This window comes from Macaca mulatta, chromosome 3 (assembly GCF_049350105.2).
Source record: "Macaca mulatta isolate MMU2019108-1 chromosome 3, T2T-MMU8v2.0, whole genome shotgun sequence".
Classification (NCBI taxonomy): Eukaryota; Metazoa; Chordata; class Mammalia; order Primates; family Cercopithecidae; genus Macaca; species Macaca mulatta.
Window position 1 is genome coordinate 70649952 of NC_133408.1, and position 24395 is coordinate 70674346.

Below are 24395 nucleotides of genomic sequence, written 5' to 3' on the forward strand. Positions count from 1 at the left end.
TTTGAGACGGAGTCTCGCTCTGTCTCCGGGGCTGGAGTGCAGTGGCCGGATCTCGACTCACTGCAAGCTCCGCCTCCCGGGTTTACGCCATTCTCCTGCCTCAGCCTCCCGAGTAGCTAGGACTACAGGCACCCGCCACCTCGCCCAGCTAGTTTTTTGTATTTTTTTAGTAGAGACAGGGTTTCACCGTGTTAGCCAGGATGGTCTCGATCTTCTGACCTCGTGATCCGCCCCTCTCGGCCTCCCAAAGTGCTGGGATTACAGGCTTGAGCCACCGCGCCGGGCAGTGCAAGCTTTTATTTAAATAGGCTGGAGGTTTTTTTATTTGTGCAGCTGTGGGCATGTTTTTAGGCACAATACTTCGTGCCAGTTTTTTTATTGATGGCTGCAGCTTGAATTTTTTTTTCCAGGTTGCATTTTACATTTGTGGGGATGAGGCAATAACTCATGGGCTGGGGACTTTTCAGGGACCTTTCTCTTGCTGTATACCTAAGGCAAGCAAACTTCTTTGAGTCCCCACTCAGGAATGGAAACCCTAACTACTTTTACAGAGATTAGGCATTGGATTTTTTTGGGCTACTTTTTGCTGGAAAGGGGCAAAGGGAACAGTAGCTAGGATTTTTTTGGGGGGATGCTAGTTTAAGGGTTTTTGGAAGAGGTGCACATTTGTGTGTGTGTGTGTGTGTGTTTGCATTGCTGTTTGGAGCTTGATAGCCTTTAGGTGGAAAGAAACAATTTGGGTTAGTAGAGGATACGTATTAAAATGAGAGAAGGTGGGTAAGGACAGATTAAAAATTTTGAAGCTACTGACATACCCCGATAATTGGTGGCAATAGTTACGCTTTCTAAGATTTGGGTGCATGAGGCTTGGCTTTGGTTAGCTTTTTTGATTTTGCTTTTTTAAAAAGGAAACCTTTGGGTTATGGGCACCTTATTTATTTTTATTACTTAGCAGGATTTGCAGTATTATTGTTTAGAACTAGAATATTTATTTAGATTTTTACATAATTCAATTTTTTTTTGTTTTGTTTTCTTTGAACCACAGCTAGAGATTGCTGGTTGGCTAACTAAACTAAGTATAGTTAGTTTCAAATACAGGCAGAAATGTAAAAATAACTAATGCAACTAGAAGTTAATGATAGATGTATTATAAGTTTTAAGACTTTTTTTTAGTTTTTATTTTTGTTAAAATGTATAATAGGAATGAGTTATTTGTAAAATAGACTTTAGTTTTATATTTGACTGGGATGATTTGCATAAAGTGCAACAAAAGTAATTACCTTTACATAGGCTTTTTGATTGGCTTTGATGGAACTTTGTTTTATGAGAAATTTTACATAGGATTTCTTATAGCCAAGCTTAGCCATGGGTTTGTACCCTTAAATACTTAAGAGTTGGGTAATTTTTTTTTAAGGTTTTAGAAGCACAGGGATTTTAGGATTTTTTACTTAACACAGCTTAGGAACCCTATACAGAGACTGTGTAGATAAGGTACGTGGCCAGTTTCTTTTAAGGGGATTTTATTGGTAAGTTAAGCTTGATTTTTTAAAAGAGAAATACACTCTTTTATTTAAAGCTTTGGTAAAACAGCAAGTTTTTTTTTTTTTTTAATTGTGTTTTGTTGCAAAAGAAAATGGATTTTTGTTGCGCTGATGGAAACAACTATATTGTTGTAAGTCAAGAATAATTTAGTTTTTAGATTTTAGAGGAACTAGGCTGAGAGAAGCAGATGCATTTTAAATTTTATTTACAGGAGTATACCTTGCTTGTTAAAAGGTTTTAAGAAATTCTTACTTTGAAAAGCAAAATAAAGATTAGTTTGTTTGCTTTTTTGAGATGGAGTTTTGCTCTTGTTGCCCAGGCTGGAGCGCAATGGTGCGATCTTGGCTCACTGCAACCTCCTCCGCCTCCTGGGTTCAAGCGATTCTCCCGTCTCAACCTCACGAGTAGCTGGAATTACAGGCAAGTGCCACCACGACCGGCTAATTTTGTATTTTTAGTAGAAACTGGGTTTCTCCATGTTGGTTAGGCTGGTCTTGAAATCCCGACCTCAGGTGATCCACCTGCCTTAGCCTCCCACAAAGTGCTGGCGTGAGCCACTGTGCCCGGCCAAGATTAGCAACGGTTTAAGAAAAAGTTAAAAACATTGCTTTGACCGGGCGCGGTGGCTCACGCCTGTAATCCCAGCACTTTGGAAGACTGAGGCAGGTGGATCACGAGGTCAGGATATCGAGACCATCCTAGCTAACACAGTGAAAGCCCGTCTCTACTAAAAATACAAAAAAGAATTAGCCGGGCGTGGTGGCAGGTGCCTGTAGTCCCAGCTACTCGGGAGGCTGAGGGAGGAGAATGGCATGAACTTGGGAGGTGGAGCTTGCAGTGAGCCGAGATCGTGCCACTGCACTCCAGCCTGGGCGACGGAGCAAGACTCCGTCTCAAAAAAACAAAAACAAAACATTGCTTTTGTTTTTTATTATTTTGTTAACTTTTGTTTTGCGTGATATTTATAAATATCTTAGCTATTTATAATTTTTGTTTTGTTATGAGAAACCTGCATTGGAGAGCATTTGTTAAAGTTTTACAGCTAATTATAAACCATTTTTTGAAGTAAATTAAGATAACGATTTGTTTACAAATGACAAAATGTTTAGGGTGGTTACAGTTAGAAGCACAATTGACAAAGAAATTTGGTTATTTTTGTAGCTTATAATAACATAACCTTAATTGTGATTGATGGTGCACATTTAGACATTAGAATCTTACACATTTTATATGGTTTTGGAACATATGTTAATGATATTTACTAAAATATGACCTGAGGAAGATATTAATTTGACAGTTTTATATACCCAAACTTGTTAAATAATTTTGTTAACCTCTGTTTTGGATGCCCCAGGAGCCCCTTGCAGCACTCAAGAGCTAGACATTAGAAAAGACAACTTTGAAACTGAAATTTGATTTTGTGAAGTTTGTTGAAGATGTTGGAGGTTTAAAACACTTGATATTCTGAAATAAAATTTTAAATTACCATAAGTTATTTGTTTTGCTAAAATGATGACTTAAAATTTGAAAAAGCAAAACTTTTTATTAGCTCTTATTATTACACAAAAATTTTGATTGGCCAGGTGTGGTGGCTCACGCCTGTAATTCCAGCACTTTGGGAGGCCTAGGACGGTGGATCACAAGGTCAGGAGATCGAGACCATCTTGGCCAACATGGTGAAATCCCATCTCTACTAAAAATACAAAAGTTAGCTAGGTGTGGTGGCAGGCGCCTGTAGTCCCAACTACTCAGGAGGCTGAGACAGGAGAGTAGCTTGAACCCAGGAGGCGGAGATTACAGTGAGTTGAGATCATGCCACTGAGCTCCAGCCTGGGTGATAGAGCGAGACTGTATCTTAACAACAACAACAAAAAAATTTGATGAAAAGAAAGAGAGCTAAATTTTACTTTTGCATACTGTTAATGTTAACCCCAATTTTAATGAAACCTTATAAACAATTTTCTTTAATTTTAACTAATTAGACCATGAGGTGAGAGTTTTATAAACCTTTTATAACCCTTTACAAATTTTGCTAAAGAATAGATTAGTGCTTTAATAAAACCTTGTGTTTGTATTTTAATGCTTAATTTGAAAAACTATATAATATCCTTTTGAATTTAGTTGATATGTTTACATACAGAAGTTTTTTGCAAGATTTTTACAATTCTTTTTTTTTTTTTACAATTTAAAGCTTTTGCTTTAAGACTTTTTTATTTTTAGGCAAAATGTACTTTTAAAAAAGATCTTACTAAAAACATTTTACTGTGTTTGCATACCTTGTAAATTTATTTTTAGTAGTTTTAATTATATGTTATAATGGTAACTTTCAGCAGTTTTTAACTTGAATGTAAAACCTGGTAAATTGTTTTAGTTATGTGCTAGGTGCAGATAGATTTTGACTATTTTTTTTGCATAGTTAGGGGTGCATATGCTTTTTGGCCTTACTCATTGTGAAGCAGGCAAATAGAACAGTTTTTAAAGGCCAGAGGAGCAGTTTACAACCTTAAAACATTTAGCAAATTTAATATTTCACCAGAATAATTTTGGTTACCTATTTACATTTTGAAGACATTTACACTTTATTAATAATTTTTGAGACTGATTTTATTTTTTAAAGATTAAAGTTACATAAACTGAAAGGTACCACAGCCTTTTTTTTTTTAAATTGATTTAAGCACTTATTTTTAATTAGAGCTTTTTAAAATAGACATTACACACACAACACGTGTATAACCACACAGGAAAAAAAAAAGATTTAGTAGTTATAAGATTTTTTATTTGCCAACTTTTAACTGGATTATTGGCCTCTGGGTAAAGCCTTTTAGGGACAAGACTAGAAATACAGTTTTTATTTACAGGTCTAGGAATACAGTTGTTAGGGATTTTATGAGAAAAATTTTTTAAAAATGAGATTTGTGCTTTTCTTGTTTTTAAGAAGTTTTAGGCCACCAGAGATAACTTTAGGGCCTTTTAGGAATGGACCAAGAATGACAGGGCACAGTGGAGAAAATTAATTTAGTTGACCAAGAAGAAACTAAATTACTTCTTGTTTTGTTGTTTGTTTGTTTGAGACAGAGTTTTGCTCTTGTTGCCCAGGCTGGAGTGCAATGGCACAATCTCGGCTCACTGCAACCTCTGCCTCCCAGGTTCAAATGATTTTCCTGTCTCAGCCTCCTGAGTAGCTGGGACTACAGGCACACGCCACCACACCCAGCTAACTTTTGTATTTTTTTTTAGTAGAGACGGGGTTTCACCATCTTGGCCAGTATGATCTCGATTTCTTGACCTTGTGATCTGCCCGCCTTGGCCTCCCAAAGTGCTGGGATTACAGGCATGAGCCACCGTGCCCAGCCCCTTAATAAACTTTTTTTAGAAAAGATTTATGAAGAGAAAAACATAAAAGCTTTTAAAATATATTTATAGCTTGGATATTTATTTTTAATAGTGCTTTTTTGAAAAAATATATTTATAGCTTGGATATTTATTTTTAATAGTGCTTTTTTTTTTTTTTTTTTTTTTTTGAGACCAAGTCTTGCTCTTGTCTCCCAGGCTGAAGTGCAATGGCGTGATCTTGGCTCACTGCAACCTCTGCCTCCCAGGGTCAAGCGATTCTCCTGCCTCAGCCTCCCGAGTAGCTGGGATTACAGGCACCTGCCACCATGCCTGGCTAATTTTTGTATTTTTAGTAGAGACAGGGTTTCACTATGTTGGTCAGGCTGGTCTCGAACTCCTGACCTCGTGATCCGCCCTTCTCAGCCTCCCAAAGTGCTGGGTTTACAGGCGTGAGCCACCGCGCCTGTCTGCTTTAGTGTTTTTTGACAAGACTAGACTTAAGTACCTTACTGAAGTTTGAGCTGAGCTTTAGATTTGGATATTTAGTATTTTTTACCTGCTAGAAAATTAAAAAGAACCTTAGTGCCTTTTTGAAAGACCCCCTCAGTTGGGGCACAGAGGAGAGTGTTGTTTACAAACTGCAAAGTTTTAAATTGAGGTTGAGCAAAATTAGATTTTTGGAAACTGTCTGTTTTTGCAATTTGTTTTTGTTTGTTTTTGTTTTTAATATTAGGGACTGCCTGAATAATAAACCTATTTTTTATTGAGTTGGGATATAGTAGGTGTTTTTACGAAAGCTTTTTTAAGGCTATTTAAAAAAGGCGGTGGTGGGGGAGCATTATTTGGTATTTGATTTAGCAAGGACAGTTTGGAGTTACTAAGAGGTTTGGTTTTGGTTTTTTGCAAGCTTTTTAAAATGCACATTAGAAAGTGTTTTTTTTTAAATTACTTATTGATGGGATTCCCAAGACTTTAATTAGGGTTTTTAAGGGGCATTGTTATTTAATTGGGAATGGGGATCTTATTATTGTGAGTCATAATTACCACATTGGGTTTACTGGAAAGCAGTTATCTTCTTAGTGTAAATAAAAAACAGGCTTTCCTTAAGTCTAAGCATACAGATCTTTTAAGATTGCCACTGTGTTTAGATATGAATAAAATTCATAGGTTTGTAGTAACAGACATTTTAATTAGTCTTCTAATAGAAGTGAAAAATCAATAAAAATAAGTTGTTAAATGAGTTTAAAAGAAACTTCACGTGTTTCTTAAACGTTTAAAACTATGTTGTAAGTGACTGATTAGTAATTCCAGTCTGTTTCATTTTTAGTCACGTAGCGAGTATACAGGAAATTATTAGCTCTCATTTTTTATTCTGTTAGATCATGGTTAATATTAAGCCTGAAAACAAGCTAGCCACATCAGTAGTTTGTAACCCATGTTAATTCTAATCAGTCAGTCTGGGGCTATAAGAGTAGTTAAATGTTTTTAATACTATTCTTGGCAGATTCATATACAGCATAAATATAAATATTATGGAAACATTTCTTATTGAGTATTGCTCTTTAGGACTCCAGTAAATTTAAATGTAGTTTAAAAATATATATTCATGCTTGAACCCAGGAGGCGGAGGTTGCAGTGAGCTGAGATTGCACCACTGCACTCCAGCCTCGGCAACAGAGCGAGACTCTGTCTCAAAAAAAAGTATGTGCATGTATATATGTGTGTGTGTGTATATATATTCAAATAACTTGTTTCTCTAACAAGTGAAGGAAATCATTTACTTAGACATTTAGAGAGAATTTTACTCAAAACAGTTGCTTTATAGCCTTTTAAAGTATTTTATTATTTTGGACATTAAAAATCAAGAAAATTTATTCTTGAGTGTTGGGTTCATACTGTTCATAACATTAAAAGTTTACTAACCCATATCACTAAATGAGCGAGCCATTTGAAATTTCATATATATATATAAAATTTATATTATATATATATATATTTCCTGGAATTTTAAGATGAAAAAACACTTTTTTCTCTGGCCCAAATTCTTAGTTTATTTCTCTTTTTTCTAAGAAAAGTATTAATAGTATTTTTAAATGGCAAATCAGAGTTGTATACATTTATGGGGTACAATGTGATGTTTTAATATACGCATATAATATGGATGGCTCACGCCTGTAAATCCCAGCTATTCGGGAGGCTGAGGCAGGAGAACCACTTGAACCTGGGAGACAGAGGTTGTGGTGAGCCGAGATCGTGCCATTGCACACCAGCCTGGGTGACAAGAGCGAAACTCCATCTCAGAAAAAACAAAAGAAGGAATAATTAAGTTGAGTTGAATAACATATCTATCACCTCGCTTACCTATCCTTTGTGGTGAGACATTTGAAATGTACTCCTAGTTCTTTTGAAATACACAATATATTGTTGTTTACTATAGTCACTCTCCTGTGCAATAGATCTCAAAACCTATTTACCCTATTTGAAACTTTGTACCCTTTGATGAACAACTCTCTGTTTCCTTCCAACCACCCCCAGGCTCTGGTAACCATTACTCCACTTTCTACTTTTTTGAGTAAAACTTTATTAAATTCTACATATAAACGAGATTATGCAGTATTTCTCTTTCTGTGTCTGGCTTATTTCATCTATCATAGTGTCTTCTAAATTTATCTATCTTGTTTCAAATAATGGGATTTACCCTTTCTTAATGCTGAATAGTATTTCATTGTTTATACCACATTTTAAAAATAATTAATATAAATATATATTTGTCTATTGGTTGAAAAAGTCATGTCTTATGGAAAAATATTTCTGTGTTAAAGCATGTATTAATGTAATTCAGCATATATTATTAAAATTAGCTAATTTCTACTGAGTACTGACCATAACAGTATATATGTGTTAATAAGTTTAATTCTCACAGTAACTTAATAACATAGATAACATTATTTACCCTCATTTTACCAGAGGAAGAAACAGAGCCACTGAGAGAAATGACTTGCTCACAATAGCAGAGCCAATATTAAACCACAGGCAACTTTGTCTACAGAGATAACACTCTTGAGTACAACAATAAAAAACTTCAAACAGAAAGTAACTATTTTAAACACTCATTTTAAATACAAAATTTTTAGAAATTGAATAATTGGATACATTTTCATTGTTATATCTGTGCATGAATGTATAAAATAGTACATTAAAAAGAAATAATTTAAGCCAGAAAAAAATTAGTTAATATTTGTCGTGAATAAAATTGGAAAGTAATTAATTATTGTTTGCAGGTATTATCTGTGTTTACTTAGATAACAAAAGAAAGTGAAAGACTAGGTCGGGTGCGGTGGCTCACACCTGTAATCCTAGCACTTTGGGAGGCCGAGGTGGGTGGATCATGAGGTCAGGAGATCAAAACCATCCTGGCTAACATGGTGAAAGCCCGTCTCTACTAAAAATACGAAAAATTAGCCAGGTGTGGTGGTGGGCGCCTGTAGTCCCAGCTACTTGGGAGGCTGAGGCAGGAGAATGGCGTGAACCCGGGAGGCGGAGCTTGCAGTGAGCCGAGATCGCGCCGTGCCACCGCACTCCAGCCTGGGCCACAGAGCGACACTCTGTCTCAAAAAAAAAAAAAAAACTAAAAGACTACTTTAAAAGTCTATTCAGGTGGATGGGCAAAATTCTAAGATGATCCTCAAGATTCCCAGTCTGTTTCACACCTGCCGTGTAATCCTTTCCTCTTGAGTGTAAAACTGTCACTGTGGTGTGAAATTACTCATAAAATTAGGTCACTAATGTGTTGCCTTTGTGGCCATCAAAAGGGAGATTATCATGATTGGGCTAAACTGAATCAGAGATGCTTTTAAGAGAAAGGGATACATAATAGAAAAACACTTCAGCTGGCCTGGAAGTAAGTGATTTCTAGCTGGGCCATGCTGTAAGCTGCTTATGGTAGCCATACGGCAGGAAATATATTTGTATATTGGTATCATTCCTGCCTCCCACATGGTGCTTCCAGTAGGGAGGACAGGAGGATCTCATGGCAGAGGGGAAAAAAAAGTCCAGTTTATGCAAAAAAAAAAAAAAAAAAAAAATCACCTCTCATCTGAGATAACCTAAGATAAACAGAGAAGACAACACATGATTACATCAATGGGAGGAAGAAACAACCTGGATGAAAGAGCTCACTGGCACTATGGAATGACATTTAGTAAGCCGTAGTGAATGATCAGCCTCTGGAACTGATAGAACTCAACAGTCTACCAACAAGGGATCTCATTCTTACTATAATTAAATCAGCATGTCTGCACCATTCTGGTAGCCCAGTTTTACACTACTCATTACAAGCATACCATGGAGACTAGTGTGTACCCTCCTAGAATTGAACTTATTATGAAAAAGCATACCTAATTATTTGTACAATTGAAATACCTTGAAGACATAATAAATTTATTAGTAATTGATATCTAATTACAGAGGATTTTACTATACTGTAATACAATACTGTACTTTAAACAATATGATTATGTCTAGAATGCATGGAGTTATGTATATAGTTTTTCTTAGTTTAACATGATAAAAGTAACAATTGGATGAAACATTTGAAGTAGAATAAAATTCATCAAAACCACATTTTTTCAATGGGTTGGCATAATTGCTATGCTTTTTGAAATGGCCTGATTACTAACACGGAGCAAAGACATGATTTTCGCTTTACTCCATCATTATGTTCTTGACCTTTTAAAATCTAAAATTCTGGCTAAAGGATTCAAAGGGAGTGTAATTTAGATGGCTCCCTCGGGTTTCCAAGGCAATACAAGAATTTTGATGGGCAGAAAAATGCATGCTACATAACACATTGCTCTTCTCTGATTTACCTTAACACTGAAAGATTGAAGATTGCAAATCTAGTCTCTCAATTTAGAGTAAACTGACAAAAAATTTATTTTCCAGCCAGACAAATAATTATATAAAACTAATGGGTAAAAGATGCCATTAGCTGCCAAAAAATTGTATGACTAGATTCAGGAAGCATCTGGACATGCAAATAACAGCCCATTAAATTAAGACCCTAATAGGTGCATGTGAAAAGCATTTATGTGCAATGTGGTGCACGTCCTTTTGGCACCTTTTTCTGTGTCTTTGCAGAGATACCAATTTTTTCTGAGTGACTCAGGGTGAATACTGGGCACTGAGAGTGCTGTATTCAGAGTGATTACTGTGTACATGGTTAACACATTTCTTCCATATTACAAAAAAAGTATGAATCTTTGCCTCAAAGGCTTTTAGTAAAAGATTGTTTTTAGTACTCAATTTGGATTCATGGGAAATTTTCACATGCCAGATAAATCAGAAACAGTTAAACATAAACCAAATTCCATAAAACATATGAATGAGATAAAATCTTCTTAGCTAAAAAATTGTATATTATCAATAAATTTAGGGGAAAATAGGAAACCAGTACTTTAAGCCAAATAACAGTGTTTGGCACTTGAATACCACCCAAACAAGTGCTCTTCATCGTCATCGTTAAAACAGCGATAGCAGCATGTTCTTTCCTGACACCAGCTGGCCTGTTTTCTACTGATATAAACGGAAGAAGACATTGAAATAGTGAAAGAGGGTGATATAAATGAAATACTTATATAAAATACAACTTTTAATAAAAAGTAGCATTTGATGTTGCACAACTATAGATGAGACTATTAGTATGAGGTCATAATAGTATTGACAGAATAACTTCACAACATTCTTATTTAAAATAATATTTTTCTGCTGTATATTTGCTATCTTTCGGTCAAATATTACCCTAGCTCAATAGAGATCAACAAAAGTAATATTTTACCACAAGCACTTTATTATTGAGGCATATACTTATTTTGTTTAAAATATGTTAGCTTTTTAAAGAAGATTTATGATTTTTTTTAGTGTGTTTTTATTGCTAGGAAGTGGCTGTCCTGCCAGGATACTGCTATTCTCAGCTCTACCCATATTGACTAGTAATGAGTGGAAGTGATGTGTGGATAAGAAGCAAATGTGTCTTCTCTGACACATTGTTTTCATCCATTGGCTAAAGAAAAAGGAAGATGCAGATAGAAAATGAAAGAAGATACAATCCTTGAAAGATTAAGGCTTCTTAAGCAGACAAAAAACTCACAGATGGCCAGGTGTGGTGGCTCACCCCTGTAATCCCAGCACTTTGTGAGGCAAGGTGGGAGGATCGCCTGAGGTTAGGAGTTTGAGACCAGCCTGACCAACATGGTGAAACCCCATCTCTACTAAAAATACAAAAATTAGCTGGGTGTGGTAGCACGCGCCTGTAATCCCAGCTACTTAGGTGGTTGAGGCAGGAGAATCGCTTGAACCCCGGGAAGCAGAGGTTACAGTGAGCCAAGATCGTGCCATTACACTCCAACCTGGGCGACAAGTGAAACTCCTTCTCAAAAAAAAAAAAAAAAAAAAAAAAAACTTCCAGTTGATTTCTCAGGTATTGGCAGAATCTGTTTTCTCCGTAGCATAAGGATTCTTGATATACCACCTTTAGAGGTACTGAACAAAACTGAAGTCTGGATTTATTTATAAGCTCATTAGAGACTAAATCATGGCAACACATTATAGTTCATTATTTTTGTGTAAATTCTTGTTGAGCCGCATCCGTCTGTATATGTAATACTGAGTTGCTAACAGCTTCTTTATACTAAGCCACAACTCATTTTACCTGGTGGTTTCATTTGAAATGTATGAGCTGTATTATGTAACATTCAAATAAGTAATAATTTAATTCAAAGACTATGGAAAGAAGAGTCATACAGGCACACTGATAGTCATACAGGCACACCGAGAGTGAATTGGAATCTGGCACCTGACACTGATAAACAGGTTGAGCAGATTCAACTAGATCTAGTGCCACTGCACTCCAGTCTGGGCAACAAAGCGAGACTCCATCTCAAAAGAAAAAAAAAAGGCTCACAGACGATGGTGATGTGAGCAAAAAATATATTATTCTAAGCATCTGAAATTTTAGTGTACAACCTGCATTGCCTTAACAGATACATTATTCGGTTTTGATTCTTCATGATATGATTCAATCCCCTGGTGAATCAAAACTGAGAGGAGAATAACTTATTTGTTAAGGTAGGAAATGTAGGGAAAACATTGCTTTTTTTCCTCCAAATTTCTGGTTTAGTAAGAACTTGTTTATTTTGAGAAAAACAGGTCTCAAACATCAGGCTACTCACAAAAATAACCCACAGTATCAACCTTAAAAAGCAAGTCTTAAGACTATAACACTATTTTTCTAGAGGATGCATTTAACATGCCAACTCATTCACAAAAACACATTGTTATATTTGTGTTGAACTGCCCCACAAATCACACTTATGTGGGGGTGTAGCGCACATACTTCTAACTCAAAGCTGCTTTTAGGAGCTACGCAACTAAATGAGATTGCTTTTGCAGTTAGGGAAGCAACTACTGAAATTAAGTATGAATGAAAAAAACTTTCTGCATAACAAGATAATTTTGGAGACAGTTGATAAAAACCATGCATCCGGCCGGGCACAGTGGCTCATGCCTGTAGTCCAAGCGCTTTGGGAGGCTGAGGCAGGTGGATCACGAGGTCAGGAGTTCAAGACCAGCCTGGCCAACATGTTGAAACGCCGTCTCTACTAAAATTACAAAATAAAATTAGGCGTGGTGATGCGTGCCTACAATCCTAGCTACTCCGGAGGCTGAGGCAGGAGAATTGCTTAACCTGGGAGGTAGAAGTTGCAGTGAGGCGAGATTGCACCACTGCACTCCAGCCTGGGCAACACAGCAAGACTCCATCTCAGGGAAAAAAAAAAAAAAAAAAACCACATCCTTTTTATTGTTAAGTCATAAAGAGGTTTCAAAATTAAAAGCAAAAATTATGGGGTAAGACTTAACAAAACTACTAGGAGTGTCAAAGGAGGTGAAAATGGGACTTAGGTGCAGGGCAATATGAATTAACATGGGAAGGACAAGGACAGTGAGCATGTGCTGAAGATACTAGAGGAGATCTGGTAAAAAATTTGATCTTAGAGAAGCACGTAGGTAAACAAATATTGGGATAAGATTTCTAACCCCCACTATGTGCTTAAGAGTCATTTTTGCCATTGGCACTGACTGTCATCCTCCACTTCCTCAGCCTCTTTTTAATCATCCTTGGTCAACCCCAGTTGGCCATTCCCCATCTTCATTATCATCATCCAGTAGATCCCCCTCCTCAGCAGAGTCATCTGCGCCCCCTCAGACTTCACATTAATCTCATTTTTCTTCACTGAGCTCCTGCTCTGTTCCTCTTCTCACTTATCATTCTTCATCTCTACTGCTTGTCTGCTCTTTTTCATTTTTCCAGGTTTTCCAGGAGTGAATCCACTTTTTATCTGGGTCAGTTCCTTCTTAATGGCCTAAAGGTCATCTCCTTACAACTTTCCAGACTTGGAAGATCCCTGCTGTCCACTCTTAGAATTGAAGCCACTTTTGCCCCTTCGTGAGGTGTTTTCTGATACACGCTGATGTTTCGAGGGCACTACAGGCTGAGCAATAGGAGGAGAAGGAGGAAAATGTGCTGGGTAATTGTACATCCTTTCAAAATAATCCGACTGAAAGTCACAGTCCAAGTCAAAAGGAGCTGAATAGAGGCGATGGAGAAGGGTGTTCTGTTACTTACCCATACGTCTTCGCTGCAGATAATTTCACACCTGCTTTTCCTCTGTTCACTTTTGGCTCTGCAGCCAGGTTAATATGTAAAACCTGGCCAGCAATTATTATGCCCTTCTCTCTTCTATAGCAGCCGGGGCATTTCTCTCATTTACCTATTGAACGAAGGCAAAGCCCTTATGAACAGAGCAACCCACAATTTTGCTGTTCGTCGAAAAGACTGCCTCCACATCAGATATCTTGACCACAAAAGTGTTGAGATTTCCAATGAACACATGGGAGTTCATGGAGCGAGGATCTGTTCTGTTGGTAACATTGCTGGCCATTGTGTTTGATAAGGTTTCCACAAAGCCAAAAACAGGAGGAAGGAAGGAGAAGACATTCAATTCTGAGTCTCCTACTCCCAGGTTCTACGAGGAGAAGCCGACTGCTGCTTGAGGTCGGCAATGTAGCCACAACCGCTCAGTCTTTGTCTCTTCACAAAATCAGACCCATTTTTTCTGACCAACATCTCCTCCACTCCCAGCCCCAGGCAATCATCATTCTACTCTATGCTTCTATGAGTTTAAACCTTTTTACACTCTATAGAGAAATTATATTATGAAAGTTTTTTTCTGTGTCGTCTTATTTAGCATCATGTTCTCCAGGTTCATCAATGTTGCAAATAACAAGAGTTCCTTTTTTTTTCCCCCACAGGGCTGAGTAGCATTCCATTGTGTAAATATACCACATTTTCTTTTTTCATTCACCTGTTGATGGACACTTAGGTTGATTCCATACCTTAGATATTGTGAGTAATCCATTTCCTTCCTTTTCTCTCATTTGTTTTTATATCTTTTTTCCTTTTTTTTTTTTTTTTACATTCAGGAGTATTTTATTTTTAAGATATAAGTTATGAATGTTAAATGCCTTCATTTGAGCTTCATTTGGGTCATTAGCTGTGTTCCCAGGGGAAACTATTTTACATCCTTGGTGTAAGAATTACAGAAAGAGGAGAGAAACACGAAAGGTGGCTTGACAGTCAACAGGGACAGGTTTATTTTGAATAAACCTAGAGGGGCAGCTGGCTGAGTTAGGTCAGAGCCACATTCTTTTACAGACTAAAAATTTTTAAGGATTCAGGGTGGGAGAGTTAATTGGAGGCTTGGACAGCTTCTGTGTCTCTTTGTTGTGCTTATGTGGGAGGGAGAGTTGTGTGTCTGTTCCCATACATCTTTCTGCAGCTGCAGGCACATCCCCCCAGTCTGCTTTTAGCTTCCCTATCTTAGTGCACCCGAAGGGGAAAGAATGTGCTTATTAAGGCCTACTGTGTTACTGGGGCCCATTGTATGAAGGTGAAGTTTGGCAGTTACTCAAGAGACTTTCCCCCCACCTCCCTCTGTGCCCAAGCTGGCTGTTTTTGTTTTTGTTTTCTTTGAGAGGGAGTCTTGCTATGTCACCCAGGCTGGAGTTCAATGGCGTGGTCTCTGCTCACTGCAACCTCCACCTCCTGGGTTCAAGTGATTCTCCTGCCTCAGCCTCCCGAGCAGGCGTGTGCACCACACCCAGCTAATTTTTTTGTGTTTTTGGTAGAGATGGGGTTTTGCTATGATGGCCAGGCTGGTCTTGAACTCCTGACCTCGTGATCCGCCCGCCTTGGCCTCCCAAAGCGTTGGGATTACAGGCGTGAGCCACTGTGCCCTCCCTGAGCTGTCTTACCTGTATTTGACCGTCTGCTCTTTCTGGCTGCTTGTAGTTAGAAGAGAAGTGATTTCTTTGAAATGCATGAGGCTAGAAAGGGAGCTAGAACTTAAAGTGGTGGTGTTTGAGTTGACGGTGCTCCTGCTGTATCACTTGGAGCTTCAATCTTCATTATTAATAAAAAGTACTATTCCCCCAGGACTGTTTTAATTCATACATGGTAGCTATAAGTATTTTTCACTGAAAGCCTTGTCTGAAAATATTACAGTAAATGTTTAAAAATAAGAACAAAATCATTTATATTTCAAAGTTCCTATATTATAGTTTAGTGGGTATATTTTGTCATAGTTAATGTATTTATTTTTTCCAAAAAATGCCAAAATAAAAATGTTATTATTTTTTCTGGAATAACAGACTAAGAGTTTCTACATTGTGACTTTGCTAATTTTTGCATATGGTGTTAACTGCTACCTTTGAATTTAGGTTGAATTTTAAACCCACTGTTGTTTTGTGTAATATTTGGTTCTTTTGGGGAATCACATACATTAAATATGGACTGTTTGGGGTAACTTAATTTCTCCTTTCTTTCTGTTATTAAATCTGGAACTTTAGAAATGACTAGGATTCAAATAAAGTTGATTTGATTTGGAATCCAGCAACAGAAAATCCCAGAAAAAACTGAAGGACACAGCTACTAGATAGTGCCTTTCAGTGAGATATATACATGAAACAGAGTTCAGTGAAATTTATAAAATTATTGCAAGTTTGTCGAATTTAGAAACTAATTGCCTACAATATATTAGGCACTTGTCTTAGTTTGTCTATGGCATCCTTAGCTTGAGAAAGCTGACATTACTGAAAATATTGCTACTGTAATAAACTTTGGAACAAATATTTATGTGCTAGTAAACATTTGCCTTACTTCTTAAATACCTGTCATCCTGGCTCAGTCCTTTTGGCACAACTCTTTATAATTCCAGAGACTTTCACCAATGTTCATTTTATGTTTATTTTTACATAGTAAGCTTCACAGTTGACCATCATTATATTGGGATGCTCCAGGCAATTCCTGAGCCTCAGAGCTGAACATTCTACCTCAGCCGTCTTATTTCACATGCTCTGTTGTGTTTCTCTCACTCCATATTTGAGCCTTAATGAGGCCTCAGTTGGGACGAACCAGAGGAATGGGTTGCCATATATGTTGGGTTGAGAATCAGGATCCTTTTGAGAATAAAGACTTTACATTTATTATTCATAGTACAAAGTAGTATTTTTAAGATACAGACTTTTTTTTTTTTTGAGGCAGAGTCTTGCTCTGTTGCCCAGGCTGGAGTCCATTGGCATGATCTCAGTTCACTGCAGCCTCTGCTTCCTGGGTTCCAGCGATTCTCCTGCCTCAGTCTCCTGAGTAGACTAGCTGAGATTACAGGCATGCGCCACCACGCCCGGCTAATTTTTGTTTTTTTTTTTTTTTAGTAGAGACGGGTTTTCACCATGTTAGCCAGGCTGTTCTCGAACTCCTGACCTCAGGTGATCCGCCCACCTCGGCCTCCCAAAGTGCTGGGATTACAGGTGTGAGCCACTGCGCCCAGCCAACATGTTTTAGTCTAATTAAATATAGATGATTTTATCAGTATGCCCATATGGTAAAAATAACTGTATCAAGTCCATCAAATGTTCTGCTTTAGACTCTCCCAACACAAAGATCAATATATATGAATTGGATGCTAGTTTTGTTTTGTTTTTTAGTGTAGGTTATTGTTTTTATTTTTAAGATTTTTTTTCTATTTTATGCTGATGTTAAGCTACACAAAACTTACCAAAAGGTTTATTTTATCATATTTAATTTTTTACAAAAAGTTCCAACACTTAAATATTGAAAGTGATATTCTGGATTCCCATTTTCCAGGTGATGTAGTTTGCATTTATTAGTACTACCTTTCAGTTTTTCCTTATGTGGTGCAAGATTGTAAAAATGCCTTCCAGCTGACTTCTTAGGTAACAGTAGAATCTGTTTTCTCAGACAGCATAAGAATTCTTGATACACCAACTTTAGAGGTATTGAACACAACTGGATAAATATGATGATATCTGGATTTATCTATAAACTCATTAGAGGCTGACTCATGGCAACACATGTTATAGTCCAATATTTTTGTTTAAATTGTTGAGCCACATCCATCTATATATGTAACACTAAGATTGTAACAGCTTCTTTATACTAAGCCAGAATTCATTTTACATGGTGATTTTATTTGAAATGTTTGAGCTGTATTATATAACTTTCAAATGAGTAATACAAATTTAATTCAAAGAATATGGAAAGAAGAGTCATACAGGCACACTGACAGTGAATTGGAATCTGGCAGGTGACAATGATTAACAGGTTGTGTGGATTCAACTAGACCTAAATCCCTGAAACAATATTAAAAGACAGAATTTTAAAATTAAAAACATTGACAATTTAACAGGCCTATAATATTTTTTAAAATGTTTACCCATCATCAATCAATATTAAGTTAAACTAGAAAATTTGGAACATACTATACAAAAAAGTGAAATAAGTCAACTATCCCCAGGCTTACTCTGATCAAAATAAGACTTTAGCATATTTGAAAACACCAAATTATTTTGAAAAATATTCATTTTGAACAGATCTTTTATATATATTACTTCTAAATAAAACCTAATACTAATAGGTTTGATTTATGAAATATTTATGTCTATCACTGTAGTTAAAAATTGAGATATAAACATACTGTTTAAATAATTTTGATTACAATATTTGGTGTTTTAATTGAGTACCAGTATTCATACAGTATGGCAAATTCAAGCTTATTGTATAAAATGGCAAAATAGTATTTTACTTTTTGTAAAATGCAAAATGGTATTTTACATTTTTTGACTATTTTGGCATTTTATAAAATAAGCCAACATTTTTGGAGACATTTTTAAAGAAGCCAATCTTTTCTAAAATAAAATTAATACATCAAAAACTAGACATAAATGTCATACATCGTTTGCTGAATCCTACAGTAATCTGTAAAGTTTGTATACATCAATGTTAGATTACCTAAAACATAATAAAGTTTGTATTTTACATTATATTTAATATACAAAAGTCCAAAATATATCCAGACAGACAAAAATTGTGGCTGCCACTTTAAAAAACGAATGTTCTTCCGAGCATGGTGGCTCATCCCTGTAAGCCCAGCACTTTGGAAGGCCAAGGCAGGCGGATCACTTGAGGTCAGTAGTTTGAGACCAGCCCAGCCAACATGATGAAACCCTGTGTCTACTAAAAATACAAAAATTAGCTGGGAGTGGCGGCAGGCACCAATAATCCCAGTTACCCGGAAGGCTGAGGCAGGAGAATTGCTTGAACCCCAGAGGCGGAGGTTCCCGTGAGCGGAGATCACGTCACTGCAGTCCAGCCAGGGCAATAGGGCAACAACTCCATCCCAAAATAAATTAAATTTAAAAACCAAAGGTTTTAGCACAATACAGAACGTTAAAATGTAAACTATGACAGTTGGGATTAAAAATATGATAAATGACTTTATTTGCACTTGTGTTAAGAATCACCTTTTTTTTTTTTTTTTTTGGAACACACTGGAAATGCTGCGGTGGTAACTTGCTGGGTGATGACTGGGATGGTATTTACTATCCTAGGGATGGTGGGGGTCCAGTGGACTAGAATTGTTAGCACCTGACCATGTTCACTGCTGTCCTTTCTCTCCCTAAGTTCGTTTCTCAGACTCCATCATCAACTCCGTTTCTATCATGGCGTGAACGGTTTTTCCCTGCTTTAGCATCTAACTTTGATTTCTGCTAATTTTCGTTGATAGTTTGTTTTTCTTGTCCATCTCTGGTGCTGGCTTTGCTGTTCCACTTTGAGGAGTTCCGGCAGCTTCACCCTCAGCTACTCCAACAGTCCGTCCGTTTGGCTCAAACTCTTGCAGTTCTCTCGGTTCTTCTGTTCCTGGCGTCTGAGATTTGTCAGCACAGTCCGTCCGTTTGGCTCAAACTCTTGCAGCTCTCTCGGTTCTTCTGTTCCTGGCGTCTGAGATTTGTCAGCAGAGCCTGGTTTTCAGGGACCATGGCTACCACCTCCTCCCGCCTGCGGGGCGGCTCCTGCACTTCTGGTGGGCGCTGGTCCCAGCCGCGGCCCAGCCAAGCACAGCAGGAACCGCAGCAGCAGCCGGAGCGCCCGACCCCGGGGTCGCCCAGGCCGGGGACGCCTCGTCTGTAACCCTGGGTCGAGGCCCAGATCGGTGCACAGAAAGCCGATGTCAACTAGAGTATTTCCCACAGCTGGGCGAGCCCTCCTCAACCTGCGGAGCCAGTTCCTGCTACCAGCTTCATGCTGCCACCGCCCCTTTCATTAGAGGGACGCACAGGAAGACACAAGGCCACAGACACACCGTGGAAGAGTCCAGGGGAAGAAGGAGGTGCGGGGCCCGGCAGCTTCAGGCCCAGGGCTTTGCGGCGCGCCTCATGCCTAAGCAAACAGCCACTGCCACCGCGAGGAGAACAGAGGGGCCCAGGCTCCCCCAGGCAGCCTCCCTCTGCGCCAGGAGAGGAGAAAACTGTTTCCTAAAAAGAAGCGCAGGGTAGAACTTGCAGATTTGACCCAATTAAGTTTTCATCCTTTTTATCTCTTTTCTCTCTTTTTGCCTTTTCCTTTGGAATTATGCTCACCTGAAGTCAGATTTCATGTTCCATCTTCATGTGGCAATTTACATGTAATTGTAATGGTCACAACTTAAAAAAAAATTTTTTTAAAAAAAATTTGGAGACGGAGTCTCACACTGTCGCCCAGCCTGGTGTACAGTGTCGCGATCTCAGCTCACTGCAACCTCCGGCGCCCGAGTTCAAGCAATTCTCAGGCCTCAGCCTCCTGAGTAGCTGGGATTACAGGCATGCGCCACCATGCCCGGCTAATTTTTGTATTTTTAGTAGAGATGGGGTTTTGCCATGTTGTTCAGGCTGGTCTCAGATTCCTGGCCTCATGTGATCCGCCCACCTTGGCCTCCCAAAGTGCTAGGATTACAGAAAAATTTCAATTTATTTTACCCAAGAGTGCTGGGTTAACATTAAACTTTTAATAGTGCTGACTGCTACGGTTTATTCCCCTTTGATTCTATTAACTAAGCTATGGTAACTAATAATAATGTCTTAATTTGCATAGCTTGACAGTTTACAAAGGGCATGTAATTATTCATTTAACCAATAAATGTGTGTTGAGCACACACAATGTGTCATCCTTTTTGCTAGGCTTAGGAAATAAAATGAAGAAAGTATTGCTCTCTACTCTCATAAAACTTTGAGTCTGGCTTCATAAAACCCTCACACACTCCTGAGAAATGAATACCTCTGAAGTCTCCTATTAACCTCCTATTCCAATGTAACCACCATCTGAATTTTGTGTTATTAATTTTTGCAATTTTATCTATAAACCATATACATTTTAGTGTTGCCTGTTTTTTGCGTTTATATAAATTTTACCATTTTGTATCTGTGACTTCCTTTATAATTTTTTATTATTTCATGTTGCTTAGCATAGCTGTAGTTGTCCATTTTCACAGCTGCATAGTATAAATATACATCAATTTATAAATCAGTCTTATTGCCAGTGGATATTTGTGAATTCCAATTACTCCATATTTTTACCAACTCTTTGCATTACTAGACATAATTTTTTGACAAAATGGTGAATTAGAAAGGTGAATCATTTATAGTTTTAATTAGCATTTCATAGTTACCAATGAAGTTGGAATTTTTTGTAAGTTTATTGATCATTTGTATTCCAAGACTTGCCATCTCTCCTATATTTAATGTCTTTTTCTTATTTAATTCATACATAGTCTGTTTATATATATATATAAAAAATAATTATTATTATTTTTGAGACGAAGTTTCTCTCCTGTTGCCCAGGCTGGAGTGCAATGGTGCGATCTTGGCTCACTGCAGCGTCCGCCTCCTGGGTTCAGTGATTCTCCTGCCTCAGCCTCCCAAGTAGCTGGGATTACAGGAGCACACCACCACACCTGGCTAATTTTTTTGTATTTTTAATAGAGATGGGGTTTCACCACGTTGGTCAGGCTGGTCTTGAACTCCTTACCTCAGGTGATCCACTCGTGTTGGCCTCCCAAAGTGCTGGGATTACAGGTGTGAGCCACCATGCCCAGTCTGTAATATATATTTTTAAAATACCAATCTTTTATGTCTTTTAAAAATATTTTCTCCCAATTATGCTTTGCCTTTGCATCATCTGTAGTAAAACATTTATGTTATTAATAATCAAAAGTTTAAAATTGATATAGTCTAACATATTTTATGCATTATTTTTATCTTGTGCCATGTTTAGAAAATTTTTACCCCAGTTATAATACAATATTTTCCTGCATTTTCTCCTAAAAGTTTTAATTTCTTAATCTATGTGAACAATTTTTTTGTGTGAGTTGCTCTTCAGGTATCTAATCTACCTAGGTAGAACCAATTGTTTAGGTACTAGTTTATTGACTAATTCTTCTTTGCAAGTATAATTGTATAACTAATTTCTCATTTTAATCTGTTGACTGGGACCACAGATGCAATAGTTAACAAAAATGTTTACAGCAGCATCATTATCATGTTTATGACATTAAAAAACAAGCTTTTAATAGTTTATGTACATTTGCTGTAGTTTATTTTAGATACCCTGTATATTTACAAAATAAAATAACATCTTTTATTTCTAGTCTGCTAGAAGGCTTTTACCGAGCTATTTTCTGTTCCTATTTTATATACACGTATAGATTTTACAGTGTTCAACTTATCCTGTACTCCTGAGATAGTCTTAGTCATGGTTTTACTTATTTTATATATAATGTGAAAGGAAATTAAATTTTGGGACCCCAAACTCATTTAGTTGAAGGGAAAAGTCAAGCTGGGAACTGGGTCTCACAAATCAGTCTCCCCCTTTTGGTTCCTAAATAAGATGGTCACAAGATGAAAAGCTACACACCTCCCCCATATTTTGCACACAAGAAAATTCCTGGTGAGATCTTAAAACTTCACCATGGCAGTGCAACTTGATAACTTATCTTTACAGGTGCAGTCACCCTGGCCCGCCAGACACAAATGCGTATCTGATTTTTTTCCTACCCCATTTTGTCTGTTATGTAAAATGCAGATTCCCCACATTTTTCCTCTGTCCCCTTTTATGTAAAAAACTGTGCTTCTCAATATCCCACCCTTTCCTCTTTAAATTTGGAGCCCTCAAAATCATTTTCAGAAAAAGGCATAGACCTGTCTCCTGGGTGTGTCCTTAACTTTGGCAAATAAATCTCCTAAAATGATTGAGATGTGTCTCGTTGTTTACTTCAACTGACATCTGGCAACCACAGAGGGATCCTGACTGAAAGTGACCTGGCCTGTGGCAGTTCACCTTTCAGTGCTTGGTACCAGCTTGGGCACCTTATACCCCGAACCAACAGGACAATTTGCAGAAGTCTGGGACTTCTTTTCTCCAGGGATCCCTGATTTTCCAACGTTTTTCAGCTGGGAGTCTGAGGTTTATTTGCTGTTAAAAAAACCTTTTTTGGTAGGAGTTTTTCCATCAAGGAAGGTGAGCTCATTTGCTTCTGCATCGGGCAGAGAGTCATCTCCAGCATGGGCCCCATCAATAGGTAAGAAACTGGTTTGGGATTCGGCCTTGCAAATTCCCTTCCCTTCCCTCCCCTCCCCTCCCCTCCCCTCCCCTCCCCTCCCCTTCTGCCTTGCAAATTCCCTTCCCTTCCCTTCTGCCTTGCAAATTCCCTCCCCTCCCCTCCCCTTCCCCTCCACTTCCCCTCCCCTCCCTTCCCCTTCCCCTCCCCTCCCTTCCCCTTCCCCTCTCCTCCCCTCCCTTTTCCTTTCCTTTCGTTCTTTTCTTTCTTCCTCTTCTTTCTGTTTTGTTGTTGAACTTTTTTTTTTTTGAGATGGTGTCTCACTCTGTTGCCCAGGCTTGAGTGCAGTGGGGCAATCTGGGCTCACTGCAATCTCTGCTTCCCCAGGTTGAAGCGATTCTCTTGCCTCAACCTCCCCAGCAGCTGGAATTACAGGCGCATGCCACAACGCCTGGCTTTTTTTTTTTTTTTGAGACAGAGTCTTGCTCTGTTGCCCAGGCTGGAATGCAATGGTGTAATTTCGGCTCACTGCAACCTTCACTTCCTAGGTTCAAGCAATTCTCCTGCTTCAGCCTCTTGAGTAGCTGGGACTACAGGCACACATCACCATGCCCAAGTAATTTTTGTATTTTTATTTTTAGTAGAGACGGGTTTTGCCATGTTGGCCAAACTGGTCTCGAACTCCTGACCCCGTGATCTGCCTGCCTCAGCCTCTCAAAGTACTGGGATTACAGGCGTGAGCCACTGTGCCTGGCTTAATTTTTGTATTTTTAGTAGAGACAGGGTTTCACCATATTGACCAGGATGGTCTCGATCCCTTGACCTCGTGATCTGCCCGCCTCAGCCTCCCAAACTGCTGGGATTACAGGCGTGAGCCACCACACCCAGCTGCAAATTCTTTTAAATGACTAAAATAGCACTAATCACCAGCTGGTGTTAATTTCCTGCCTACACTTAGAGCACTCAGAAACTGTATATTTTGTGTGATCATTGTTAGTTATGCTTAACTTTTTTTTTTTTTTTTTTTTTTGGTGTGTGTTGTATATGTGTGTGTTTTGGTCCTTTCTCTTATCAGATCTGACCAACTTTGCACCCTCTAGCTCATGAGTTTGTAATCTTCCACTCTGAGGAAATAGAGCACCTTGCTCCCCTCAGCCTTCTGGGGCATTCTCAGATGACTGGGAATCATGTGAGGGTGTCCAGGAGAGATGCTCCCTAAAACGTGCAGATGTTGTAAATAGGTTTCCCCTTTCAGAAGAACATATTCAGGATCCAACCTCATCTAGCAGGGGCATATAATGAGCCAAACCCTACTGCACCTTGAGCCCCTGACACACTGGTGCCAACTAGCTTCGACACAGGTGGGCTGAACCAGTTCAGAGGGTAACGGCCCTGAAAAGCTAGGTGTGAAAGCAGCACATTTTGGGTTTGACACACGTCTCTACTTGATCAAATCCGAAGAGGAGCTCTAAATTATGGGGAACGAGGCCTCTAAGACCCTGGGTGCTGCAGAAA

The 24395-nt window shown here is 38.2% G+C and overlaps 1 protein-coding gene and 1 pseudogene across 1 annotated transcript in view; one reads left to right on the forward strand and one right to left on the reverse strand.

The window, feature by feature from the left end:
• Positions 1 to 20480, forward strand: part of ZNF680 (zinc finger protein 680) — a 71788-nt gene extending 51308 nt beyond the window's left edge. Inside the window, exon 5 of the transcript XR_013415257.1 lies at positions 19077 to 20480. The gene's annotated coding sequence lies outside the window, so the exon portion shown is untranslated. The remainder of the gene's footprint in view (positions 1 to 19076) is intronic.
• Positions 12983 to 13886, reverse strand: LOC100425850 (heterogeneous nuclear ribonucleoproteins C1/C2 pseudogene; annotated as a pseudogene).
• Positions 20481 to 24395: the final 3915 nt, after the last annotated feature.